The following is a 14,383-nucleotide window of genomic DNA, read 5'->3' on the forward strand; positions in this document are numbered from 1 at the left end:
GAGTGCTTGATAATTCTTGCTTGGAAATAGCTACGCAATGGTTTATGGTATGACATAGTTGTCCGGGGATTGCTGTCGTGAACTGCTCTTAACCATTGCAGCATCGTGCCTGTAGGTAGAAGGCTTGGAACACTTCAGCCATGGCTGGTGCCTGCTGGCCCAGACTTTAGAGCCGTAACAGCCGTGACTCCTCCACCTGGCATCCAATGTCAGTATGGAGTGCGGATGTTTGCAGCCTCGCTCTGGGATGTATTATGTACGTGCTTGTAACCATGACATGCAGTGCCCAGATCACGACAGGAATCACTGACAACTGCTACTAACCAGGGACAGCATGCCAGAGGCATACGAGCGGCAGCTACTGAGCATAAAGTCCGCGTGTTTGACTCTATTTAAACATCCACTGGACAGCTTTTAGGTTAACGTAAGTTGACACAAAAGTGCTGCTAGCTTGGTTTATCACATTTATATGCACCCCCGGGAAGTGGTCCTGTGCAACTCAGTGTCGAGGCTGATGTGCATGTCAATAATGCTGCTTTCATGGAGTACCAAAGCAAAAGGCCGTCACGCTAGTAGAGAAGAAGGACTGGACAGATAGCTAGAGGCCATGCAAACGTGTGTAGCAGCACGCGTCTTAGCTGCAGTGAAACGCTGAAACAGGAGGCGCTGTACGTGAGGCCTCTTGCAGCACGAAAACAGCAAGAAATGTATTTACAGTTCATTGCTCGATTTATAGGAAAGCGCCGTATGCATCCAGAAAGACAAAGCTGTTGCAGCCTCATTAACATCTGCGTAAGAAGCCAATCCAAAAGGGAACCGATACATGCCTACAGCTTCCCTGAAAGGTGGTGCGCCTGCTCGACACCAATGACAACAAATACGGCATCATCGGATCAATTTGGCAGCACAAACAGCGAACAAAAGTATTTATAGCTCACTACTTGATTTACGGGTAAGAACAGTTGAAGATATTACAAATAGTTGATGTAAAGGTATAATTGCGCTGCTGCTGAACAGTGAACTTTGTTTGCTGACCTGACCTGTTCTCAATTTTGAACGTGTAACAATGGAGCAAAGGGGAAGGAAAAGGAAAAAAAAATGAGCGTGCTGTTCCTTGGAAATCTATCAAGTACTGCAGCGACACTTGCCATGAAGTGAGAGCAATGACTAAGGGGAAAATTCACAGCGTCTCTTAAGTTATCCCTAAGACGAAGGCGGAAGCCCAAGTGCCGATGCATTAAAGACAGACACACGACGTACACATGCCCCTTAATTCGCTTAGTCTACTTCGCTTAGTCATCCCTTTTAATTCGCTTAGCATCCGCTTAATTCGCTTAGTCATCCCCCTTAATTCGCGTAAAGTACTTCGCTTAGTCATCCCTCTTAATTCCAAAGGTCGAGGATTTGACTCCCACCCAAGGTCATGGGTTCGAGTGCCTTAATTAACTCTATCTTAACTGTGCCTTAATTACATTCGCATTCATTAACACCAAAGGTCGGGGGCTCAACTCCCACCCAAGATCGTGGGTTCGAGTGCCTTAGTTAACTCTACCTGAAGTAACTGCGCCTTAATTAACTTCACGTTCATTAACAGCAAAGGTCGTGAGTTCGACTCCCACCTATGGTCGGGGGTTCGTGTGCCTTAATTACTATATATCTTAATTAACTGTATCTTAATTAACTTCGCCTTAGTTACCACCAAAGGTGGTGGGTTTGACTTCCACCGTCGATCGAGGGTTCGACTCCCACCAATGGTTGAGGGCTAGACTCTCACCAAAGGTCGATAGTTTGTAGCCTTTTTGTACCTTTCTTGTCGCCGACGCGTTTTCGCTCAAGGTCGACTGACAAATGAGACAATAAGGCTTTCGCCTTAATAAATTAGCTTTGCACAGACCTGAAGGATATTGTTGCTGAAAATCTCAAGTTGAAAGCAGAAAACCGATTATCACCGCAAGTTCAAGAAATGGAACAACACCAAAGAAGCAACGATCTTGAGATAAAGAATGTGTCTGGTCAACTTGGCTTAATTAAAAATTAAATTATAGGGTTTTACGTGCCAAAACCAGTTCTGATTATGAGGCACGCCGTAGTGGGGGACTCCGGAAATTTGGACCACCTGGGGTTCTTTAACGTGCACCTAAATTTAAGTACACGGGTGTTTTCGCATTTCGCCCCCATCGAAATGCGGCCGCCGTGGCCGGGATTCGATCCCGCGACCTCGTGCTCAGCAGCCTAACACCATAGCCACTGAGCAACCGCGGCGGGTCAACTTGGCTTGTTTAGTGCTGTGCATAAGATATACCAGCTTTTGAGTAAGGAAATCGATGACAAGGATATTATGTATGTCACTGTTTGCTTAGCTCACATTCAACGAAAGATAATCTAATTGTGCGCACTGTGAGACGCTTAGTGAGAGATGCGGTTAAAGCTAAGAAGACGAAAAAATGATGGAAAAGACATTGGACAAAGGGTCGAAGGATCACCATTCTATACAGTATATCAATGTCACAGACCCCGTGATCGAGGCGCAGACGCCGGACCAAATTCCAAAGCCGATTTATCAGCTTCCGAAAATAATCCCACGAAAGCAAGGACAATTAAGAATGGGCCCTCTGGTGCGCCAGCGAACGCCGGTTGCTGTCCAAAGACCGAGTCAGAGCCCAGAGTTGTCAAAACACAACAAAATATATTCTTCACACACAGCAGTTACACACACTAGAGCACTGCACGGGCCGATTTTTTCAGCCCGGGCCCGGCCCGGGCCTGTTTTTACGTTGGGCTGCCCGCCCGAGCCCGATCAAAACTTTTATGGCGAGACCCGGGCCCGGCCCGGGCCCGGAAATAATCTACGTTACCCGCCCAGCCCGGCCCGCCACCCCTTTACCTTAGGCCCGAGCCCGGCCCGAGCCCGACACGAAACCGGCCCGAACCCGGCCCGAGACCGAAAAATAATGTTTTTCAGAGTTGAGACGCCCGAGAATAACTCGCTGCACGTTACATGCACACCACCAGAAAGCCCGAGCCCGGCCCGGGCCCGCGTCAAAAAACCCGAGCCCGTGCCGTGCTCTAAGTCACACACACTTGCACACTTAGGCTAGACACAACACAATACAATTCAGATGGGTATTAACAAACACAAGAAAATAATTCACGACAAGCACTAAGAGTCCAACACGTAAATTACAAAATGAATAGGAACACTAAGTGTCCAATCGTATTCACCGTGGTGGTCCTGGAGTCAGACGATCTCGGCGTAGCTCGGGGCAAATCTCGAAGAAGGAACTTCTTCCGGAAATGCAGACGCTCGATGAACTCGTCGACTAGCTTGCCGCCGTCGGAGCGTTGTCGTGGGGGGGGGGGGGGGGGGGTGATGACTCATCCTGTTGGCGCATGCTCACGCTGTAGTAATAGAGAGTTTTAGAATAGGGGCCCCAAAGAAATAGCGTCGACACCACTGCGCATGCGCGAGACGCTAACTGCGTTTGGGTTTTGCGTTGGGCACGCTATTTCGCCGATTTAGCGGGAGCCCCAAAAGCAGCCCCAAAAGTTTTGCGTCAACAAACATGGCGGCACCCATCGAAGCGGCGGCTCTCCGAGTACCAAACTCGGCTTGATTCGTGGTAACGCGTGAAGTTAGTAAGCTAGGAGAAGTGACTGCGGTTATCGCTTTCTCTCAACTAACGTGTGTAATGAAGATTGATTCATTAGACGCCGCTGATTATGAATTCGATTGTCGATTTCATGGCTCGTAGGCCTAACGTGGATTAGCTTGGCTGGTGAAGGCACGTCAAGTTGGTTACTCAAAATTAGGCGCAATCATGGAGGAAAGAAACAAAACAGGAGAGGCCCTGACGTCACTTTTTTGAAGCTGGAAGTGCAGCCATGTTGGTGTGCCACCTCTCTTTGCGCCTCCAATCAGGGGTTCTGCAGCTCGCCGGAGCAGATGGGCGCGAACTTTGAACTTGCATTGTTACGAGCCGCCGGAAGTGTGTGCTCCTGATGTGCGTCAAAACAAAGCCTACAAAACTTCTGTAGCAGTTTTAGAGAAGCAGACGCGCTCCTGTGTTTTTCTGTGGCACATTGAAGAAGAAAACGAAGACCCGCGCCGTGATTGCTTGAGTGTATCTGTTGCTGGCCGACACTCACAGACCCAAAACACAACTTTCAAGCTTACACACCACACTCCGGCCAAAGTCAGCTTTTCTCGCGAACAAAAGGTGCTGCGGGAAAGACACCGGCGAAAAAAATCTTATCTCACTTTTCAGAGACCGAGAGCAGCAGCGAAGCTTCAGGAGCGCGGTTGTCATGGCAACGTTGACATTTGGGGTACCCATCCCAGTGCTCCTTTGCGAAAAACAGCACGTGACTTCCGCCACACCTTCTCCAATACGCTCGTGCTGGCCAGGGCCTCTCCTGGGGTTTCCTTCCTCCATGGGCGCAATAAATCGCTTGCTGCTAATAGAATAACACCTTAATTGCAATTAAACGCAAAACCACGAAAGTCAAAATTACTCTTCCTATCATAAAATGGTATAGTTTATTTTAATATTTATAATAGCTTTTCTTTGACACCGTAGTCGCGCTGCAAGCGCAAGACGGTATTCGCAAACGCAAAGCCCTATTCTAAAACTCATCGCTCTTGCATGCCCCAACGCTAACACCCGCAAAGCTCTTTGGGGCCCCAAACTTTTGGGGCCCCTATTCTAAAACTCTCTAATGTCTCTCGACTCGCCGGGTGAGAAGGTGTCTCGGCGAGCGCGTGTGCTCTCTCACTCTCTTTCTCGTTACCGTCGTCTCGTCTATGCTCTTCTAGACTTCTAGGCGCCGTTGTTCGGGTCGCTGTTTGAGGCGTATGCGCTCTCCCCCTCTGTTGAAGTTGCCGCGGGGCCGGCGTGTTCTTTCGCTGGCTTGCGTGACACGCGGCGCGCGCTTGGATTACGCGCTCTTTTGTGAGAATCAATCAGCCCTTATCTCGACACAACAAATGACTTCTTGCTGCCACAATTAAGCTGGAAATTTGGATGGGAAGCCGGTGGAAAGATTCTAGCATGAAAAACGAAAACAGCAGTGTCTTGAGGATAGCAAGTCATAATGATATTGCGAAAATGACCTAGAAGCATTGTGAAAGCCAATCGCGAACATCAATTCTTGCATGATACATTCACTACAAACACTTACATTCATTACAAACACTTAAGACAACTTGCGGAGCGCAGCTATCAAACTGCTCGTTCTTCCACTTGGAGGCCAGAAGCATTAGAAAAAACACAACCTGCGAAGTTATTTGGAATTCCTGAGAACACAATTCGATGCAGTTTTCTGAAACTTGACTTGCAAAAAATTATACCTCACCATTCCTTGGTGCTTTCACATGCGAACGGCTTGACAGATTGCAAGAAAAAGGGGGGGGGGGGGGGGGCAGTGGTTTGGCAATACATTTAAAACAGGCTGTTCAAAATTAATGATGTGAAAGCTGATTGCACAATATCAGATTCCAATGTAGGATGCCGCATGGTTAGTACAAGACAATTTTAGTTAGTTGCTCTATAGGTGGCCTGTGGGCTCAACACGTATTTTTTTTCAGCTTTGCGGAAAGCCTCTTACAGCTTTTGATGCCTCAAAGCGCTCATTTATCTATCGTAGGCGACATAAATGTAAACACTATTGGTGACGAATCATATATGCTGTTGACTTCAGGTATTTACTGGCTGCTTATAACTAAAAAAAAACGTGAATAATGTACCGACACACATCTAAATCAAAACTGCAGGCTGCATAGACGTTTGCGTTACCAGTCTGACGAAAGACTTCGGGTGTGATCAGCTGCGATATAAGCAGACATGTACATGTTAAGAAAAAAGTAAAAGATTACAATTACAATTGCTTCATCATCAAACATGTGATTGATTACAGTGATCACTTACTGCTGCAAGGAAGTAAATGAGAAATCACTAACACTTAAATGATTACTTTCCTCCCAACCTTTATTGACATTGCACAACTATAGTAAATGGAAGGCGCTGGCCTGGCTCTTTCAGTGCGTCCTCTGCAGCCCTTCACACGTTTGCCTTCACTAACCCCTGCCGCCGTGGCTTAGCGGCTATGGCGCGTAGCGCTGCTATAGGCATCAGGTCACAAGTTCGATTCCCGGCCACAGCGGCCGCTTTTCGAGGAAATTGAAAAACGCTTGTGTACTTAGATTTAGGTGCATGTTAAAGAACCCCTGTTGGTCAAAATTAATGCGGAGTCCCCCGCTACGGCGTGCCTCACAATCAGGTGGTGGTTTTGAACATGAAATTGCAGAATTTAATTAAGTTTTAAAGTTGTTTATCTTGATTAACAACTGCTTCTCAATATTTTCGTCGTTTATCTTCCCTCATTTTCTTGTGAAAACACCGGCCCAGCAGTGACACTGAAATCTCCCTCAATGTGCGCGTTGGGTGAATTGGGACGCGTTGTAATGTACGGATCTTGCGCGCAAGGTTGTGGTCATTAGGTCCTCTATGACGCGCAGCTGGGTCACCTGTCACAGCTTGCCTCATTAATAAAGTCCTTGGTTACATGTAATTGGCTAATGAAAAAACGTAATTGAATTATCGTGAGCTTCATATACTGAGTAAAAGAACTAACCGATCAATTACAAAACTATCCAAAATATGTACTTGATTACAATAATTTAATTGCATGTAATTCATTACGTACAATTCTGGATGTAAGTGACTACCTACCGCTGTATTGCATAATGACTCAGCTTTCTACAAGAAAAGCTTACAAGTTAGCATTACGTCGCACAGAAAAAACCGTGGAGTACGCTTAAGCTTCGCCTTTAAGAGTGGAACGCGATAGTGTTATTGGACGCCGTTGACGCCGACACCGACACCGTATTTTCTGCGACATGGGGCCCGATGAAAATTTAGAAAGGCTTGGTTTTCAACATTCCCCTCAATGTTGCCTAGTACCAAAGTACAGCGAAACACCATCACAATTGGAGGACGCTTAAGCTTCGCCTTTAAGAGTGGAACGCGATAGCATTCAAAGATTCCTGACTCCTTATCAGGCTTTTTTCTCGTACAATCCGACGCTATCACGTCTGTAGGTTGTGGTTAAGTCGTACTTAATGATTTTTCTGATGGATTTTACTTTGAGAAGTTCAATTTTTGTTCACTAACGCTTTGAGCCACGCGGAGGGCCTGTGTGGTCGGGGTGGTTCGGGATGATGCGGTTCGGCAGGATTATTTCCGCCAGACGCCGATGCTTAACGCCGACGCCGGATTTTCTGCGACACGGGGCCCTTAACGCTATCACGGTAATATAAAGTGCCTTGAGGCTTTCCGTGAAATGATTGAATCTATACTGATTGGTTCAGCATATATCGACATTTAAAAAATTTAATTATGGGGTTTTAAGTGCCAAAACCACGAGCTGATTATGAGGCACGCCGGCTTCGGTAATTTGGACCACCTGGGGTTCTTCAACGTGCACCTAAATCTAAGTACACGGGTGTTTTCGCATTTCGCCCCCATAGAAATGCGGCCGCCGCGGCCGGGATTCGATCCCGCGGCCTCGTGCTCAGCAGCCCAACACCATAGCCACTGAGCAACCACGGCGGGTCATATATCGGCATACATCATGGTGTTGAACCGGCAAATTCTGAATTTAAACCTGCTATGACAATTAATTCTCTCTAAAACATGCCAGAAAACGGAAAGAAACAATAAGAAAACCACAAATGATAGTTTGCAGATGTCCCGACCTTTTCATTGATTACAAGAAGGTGTCAAACAAACTTAATTCTGATCTGAAGAAAGCGAAGGATAAACATCATAATAATTTCTTCGCGCAGTGTCAAATTAATTCAAAAAGGGTGTGCACTTGGTTAATGAAATAGTAGAAAGACATATGGCACCAATGAGTCTTGAAGAGTTAATAGATATAGTCACTACATTGTGACAGGCAAAGAATTAGCTAACATGGTAACTGAGCACTTCACAAACACAGAAAAACATGATTGTACAGATTAACTGTCACCCGCCGTGGTTGCTCAGTGGCTATGGTGTTGGGCTATACTGAGCACGAGGTCGCGGGGATCGAATCCCGGCCACGGCGGCCGCATTTCGATGGGGGCGAAATGCGAAAACACCCGTGTACTTAGATTAGGTGCCGTTAAAGAACCCCAGGTGGTCAAAACTTCCGGAGTCCCCCCACTACGGCGTGCCTCATAATCAGACTTGGTTTTGGCACGTAAAACCCCGTAATTTAATTTTAATTTTTAGATTAACTGTCACTGAGGGCCCTCAAATTCTTGCCAAACTCAATAGTTTTTGAGGAAAAAACACACACATAAAACTGCTTAGTAAGTTGACAAAGAATATTTCGGCTGGATACAACGAAATAATGGGGGCACCAATGAAATAAGCTGCCAGGATTATAGTGCCCATTGTCATGTATATAAGTACACTTTAAGCAAGCTGCACCACCTATTCGGATCTGTCAAACAATGACAGTTATAATTCAGACGAATTCAATAGCCACGAATCGCCGTCCTCCACCACTAGAGCCAGCACCCATGCGTAACATATCGCGCTGCGACATGAAGACCAAGGGTAGCCCTAACCAGTGATATACGCGCTGCTTTCTATTTTAGGTGTTTTACCCCTCTCAGGGAACCGCTTCGCATGCTCACTGTAAAATGTGGAGCACGACTTTCCGCATTTGTATCCCACAAGAACGCCGCTGACAGTCCAAAGCACCGACCGGTGCATTTGTTTACATCTGCAGGTACAGCGACCATGGCACTCGTACGTCGTTCGCTTGAGATAGCCGCTCATCGGTGACATCAATTAATGTCAGAACATATCAAAACACGTAGATTTTGTGCATGTAAGCACCGTTACATCACTCTGGGTCGCGCTGATACGTGCGACCACACACCTTCGGAAACAGCGAGCGGGAGACCGTAGTAGGCAGCCTGCTTATCATTCTTCGTATTCTCTTCATGCACACAATTAGTGTTCCGTAAAGTAGACATAGATTAGGACATTGCACGTATGATCGTTTATTTAGAGAATGTATAGTTTTCTCGGAGAAACGCCGATGTCGTGAAGTATGACATCGTTGGCAGCTGAACGAGACGTTTGTTTACGCATGCTGTATCGAAGGGGCCTCCGCTTTGCTGCCCATTTGGGATACGAGGCAAACAGTGCACCTCGTAAGCTAAATAATTAGTCAGCATAACAATAGGCAATAATACACCCATGGATTTGCGTAGTCACATTTCATTTAGGGAAGCGCCGGCGAGTGCATGCGACTGGCCGCATTCGAGAACGGCAACCTATACGGATGTAGATTGCGCGTCGTGTTGTCGCTTCTAGCTTTTTGCGTGTGCACTGTACGAAATGAGGAATGGTTTATTTCAAATCCGTATGGTCAAAACTGTACAGAAGCAGCTTTCCTCATCCTAATAGCTTAATTAGCTTCATATCAGTGGGTCTGGTCCGCCAGCAGCAGACGCACGAACTCGGCCACTGTGATAGGCTTAACCTCGGCTGAACGCGATCGGCATCGGCTCAAACTGTGTTTGCGGATGGCGAGGGTTGAAGTTCGTGCAGCCAACAACGCAACACCGCTTGCCACCCCGCATCACTTGCCCATCCACAGGTAATGCAACTTAATTCTCGCGACAAACACACATAAAATGCTTAGTAAGTTGACAAAGAATATTTCGGCTGGATACAACGAAATAATGGGGGCACCAATGAAATAAGCTGCCAGGATTATAGTGCCCATTGTCATGTATATAATTAACACTTTAAGGCTACTTGTCACTAATTTGGGGGCATACCGAATAAGTGCAGCCTATGCCCTGACAATGTTTTTTTTTTTTTTTTTTGCTCAAGTGCCGGTGGTCCTGTAATTGCGACAATGTTATCTGATGATGACGATGATAATTTAATGGCATCCCCTTTGAAACGGGGCGGTGACAAATAGTCACCCAGCCTGCTTGATTTAATCAGGTATGCTATACATGTTTTTAACTAGCATTTTTGTATTAATCTCATTAATATTTTTTTCTCCTCAAAATCTACATTGTACAGCTACCTATGACTGTAAGAGATCAGGTCGTATCAATCCCTTCCCTGCTATTTTTCCACCAATACTCGAAACATCTCTTGCTTATCTCGACTGCTGACCGGTTGATACTTCCGTCCACTTTAAACCCAAGCGCTTCTGGAAGGTGCACGTTATACCTACGGTTCTCACTGGGTGAATCCCGTCGCATTGCATTAGGATGAGCTGAGGTGACTCAGAACATCTACTGCTGTCTTGCAGCGCCATCTCGGAGAAATAGCGGTAGGCTGGCAATTATGGTGTGGAGTCATGATCGACAAGGTTCTTGGGGCGACGTGCACCATCAATTATTTTCCACAAGTGTTGCGAAAAAAAAAAAAAGGAGGATGAGTTCATGCTTAAAAAATTGTCTTCCGATTGTTTACTTTCAATAGATTGCGAACGGTATATAGTGAGCTTCGAGGTGCAGTTAATTTTCGCATTACTGTTTTGGTAACGGTACGTCGCGAATTCCCAACATTCAGCATTTCACGCACTCAGCGTCTGTAGTTCAAAAACCTAAAAAGTGCTTTGTTTTTCGACGGGAAATGGACGTTCGGTCCTTTTACAGGAGAAAGGGGCTCCGCACACGCCTTCTGATAGACAATACAAGTGACGACACCTGCCTGAGCGACAGCGATGACGAGGATCCGGACTATATTGTCACGGGGCAGAAATAGTGAAGCGAAGGTGTATTTACATGTATTTGCAGCAACGTTGGATACACAAGATGGCTGCCCGAACCAGCTGCGCGCTCTCCTAGCTAAATCGTCTTCGTTGTTCATGGACACCCCATGTCCCACTGCTCCGTAACATCATGCCCCGGTCGGAAAGCCGCCGTCTCGGCGGTAGTGTTTATGGGGGCGAAGTCGCGGTGAAATAGGGTTTCAGCCTAGAGACGTGGACGACATCAGTGGGAACAGGGGCAGACAATGAACGATAGTCCAGCGGGGAGACTTCGTATATAGTTGACGTCGCCGAGCTGGCGTAGGATCTTGTAAGGCCCGGTGTTGCGCGGGAGAAGTTTCTCGGACAATCCGATGCGGCGGCTTGGTGTCCATAGAAGAACGAGGGACCCAGGGGGAAATGAACGTCCCGGTGGCGGCTGTCGTACCTCGTCTTCTGTGCAACCTGTGAGGCAGTGAGCCGTGAGCGGGCAATCTGGCGAGCTCTGTGAGCCCGGGCGAAGATGTCGTGGGCATACTCAGTTGGAATGTTGGTCGCGGGTGGAAGAAGTGTGTCGAAGGGCAAAGTTCGTTGGTGGCCGAACAGCAGATAAAATGGTGAAAAGCCGGCGGTCTCGTGGCGGGACTGAATTATAAGCAAATGTTATGTAGGGTAACGACTCGTCCCAGTCCCTGTGGTCCGGAGAAACGTACATGGATAGCATCTCCGTCAATGTAGAACAGGAACGAAGAAGATCTTCGACAACGCGGGACAAAAATGTGCGGCCGCGATCAGTGAGCAGCTGCCTCGGGGCGCCGTGATGTAGTATGACGTCATACAAAAGGAAATCCGCAACATCCGTAGCGCAGATTGTCGCCAATGCTCGCGTGATGGCGCAACGCGTCGTGTAGTCAGTCGCGACAGCAACCCACTTGTTGCCGGCTTTAGACGTAGGAAAAGGGCCTAGGAGATCGATGCCGACGCGAAAGAATGGTTTGGAAGGAACATCAATGGGCTGTAGGCGTCCAGCGGGTAATACTGCACGTCGTTAGTGGCGTTGACAGAGTGCACAGGCAGCAACGTAGCGGCGCACAGAGCGATACAGGCCCGGCCAGTAAAAGCAGCGTCGTACGCGGTCGTAGGTACGGGAGACACCGAGGTGGCCGGCGGTGGGCGCGTCATGTAGCTGCGCAAGAACTTTTACCCGAATATGTCGAGGTAGAACAAGCAAAAGTTCCGGGCCTTCGGGGCGAAAATTGCGGTGGTACAGAACGCCGTCGCGGAGGACGAATGCGCTGATAGCGGGTTCGGGATGCACAGAAGCTACCCGATCGATGAGGAGACGTACAGAGTCATCACGGCATTGTTCATTGCGAATGTTATGCAAGTCTGAAATGGCTAGGACGACGCATCCGTGTCATGGGCATCATGGTGACTGTCGACCAGGTGACGGGAGAGACAGTCGGCGTCCTGTGTAAACGGCCAGATTTGTACAGAACAGTAAAAGTATATTCTTGTAGCCGCAGCGCCCACCGACCCAGTCGTCCAGTCGGGTCTTTCAGCGATGAGAGCCGGCAGAGGGCATGGTGATCAGTGATAACGAAAAATGGGCGGCCCAATAAGTAAGGGCGGAACTTGGCCACTGCCCAAACCAACGCCAGGCACTCGCGTTCCGTGATAGAAAACTTCCGCTCTGTGGTCGAGAGAGGGCGGCTAGCGTATTCAATGACGCGCTGTGCGGTGTTCTGCTTCTGAACGAGAAAAGATCCTATGCCATGGCCGCTGGCGTCTGTGCGAAGTTCAGTAGCAGCGGAAGGGTCGTAGTGAGCCAGCAAAAGTGGAGCCGTTAGCTAGCGGATGAGGGCGGCGACGGCTTCGGCTTGCGCAGGTCCCCAGGAGAAGGAAGCATCTTTTTTGAGTAGGTCAGTGAGGGGGCGAGCGGTGTCGGCAAAGTTCTTGATGAAGCGACGGAAATATGAGCATAGGCCAACAAAGCTTCTGACATCTGCGGTGGATGACGGTACGGAAAAGTTGTGGATGGCGCGAATCTTGTCGGGGTATATAGGGCTGAATTCCTGCGGCACTGACAAGGTGGCCGAGAACAGTAATCTGGCGACGTCCAAAGTGGCACTTAGACGAGTTGAGTTGCAGGCCAGCATGCCGGAAAACACCAAGAATTGCCGACAGACGCGTAAAGTTACTCGCAAATGTGGGAGAAAAAGCTATCACGTCGTCTAAATACAATAGACAAGTGGACCATTTAGAGCCGCGAAGTAAAGAGTCTATCATTCGCTCGAAGGCTGCCGGGGCATTGCACAGGCTTAACGGCATAACCTTGAATTGATAAAGCCCATCCGGCGTTACAAAAGCGGTCTTTTCGCGGTCCATGTCATCTACAGTGATCTGCCAATACCCATAGCGAAGGTCTATGGACGAGAAGTACTGGGCCCCATGCAGGCAATCCAAGGCGTCATCAATACGTGGCAGCGGCTAGACGTCTTTGTGCGTGATCTTAATCAGATGTCGGTAATCTACGCAAAAGCGTCAGCTGCTATCTTTCTTCTTAACAAGGACAACGGGAGAAGCCCACGGACTAGACGAATGTTCGATGACGCCTTTAGTCAGCATTTTGTCCACCTCGTGCTGTATAACTTGACATTCGGCATGTGAAACACAGTACGGCCGTCGGCGTATGGGATTGGCGTCTTCGGTATGTATACGGTGAGTGACCACTGACGTCTGGCCTAAAGGACGACCATCAAAATAAAAAAAAATGTCGCGATAAGCCTCTAAGACGCGGCGCATGTCAGTAGCCTGCGTAGGTAGAAGGTCAGTTGCGATCATCTTGCTTAGTTCGTCCGCTGCAGGGTTGGACTGATCGAACTTGCCTACGGGGGATGGTGGACCTTCTGTGTCCAATACGGAGATCTCGCAATGACCAATAGGCGAGATATCGGCCAGGGACATGACTCTCGGGAGCACCTGCGAGCAGTAGTTCAAGTTGAGGAGAGAGAGTGTGGTCCGGTTGTCGGCAACAGTGAGTAGGGTGTGCGGCACAGCGACGTTCCTTTCAAGCATTACGTGAGCACGTGGACTCACCACATAGACGCCGTCAGGGACAGGTGGAAATTAGGTCACACTAACGTACTTGGTGGCTTGCGGATGTCCTCAAGGGAACATAAGCGCGGTTGGGTCTCTTGTTGGATGTCGCAGCTTTGGGGCAGTTGAAGCTGAATCACACCAGACGCGCAGTCATAGAGGGCGGAATGAGATGATAAGAAGTCCAATCCTAGTATGATGTCGTGAGGGCACTGTTCCAAAACTGCAAACACAACAGTGGTAAGGTGCCCTGCGATGCTGACGCGAGCAGTGCACATTTCGAGCACGGTGGGCGTTCCTCCATCGGCGACGCGCAGGGTTCGTGATGCGTCAGGTGTGAGGACTTTGTTCAGGCGGCGGCGCAATCAGGCACTAATCACAGACAGTTGCGCACCAGTGTCGATCAACGCCGAAATGTTTATGCCATCGACTATAACATCAATCAGGTTTTGTCGGGTTGGTAAAGTGAGCAGAGGATTTGTAGGTAGAGTCGGCAGTGCAGCATCACCTC

Source organism: Dermacentor silvarum, chromosome 1 (assembly GCF_013339745.2).
Source record: "Dermacentor silvarum isolate Dsil-2018 chromosome 1, BIME_Dsil_1.4, whole genome shotgun sequence".
Classification (NCBI taxonomy): Eukaryota; Metazoa; Arthropoda; class Arachnida; order Ixodida; family Ixodidae; genus Dermacentor; species Dermacentor silvarum.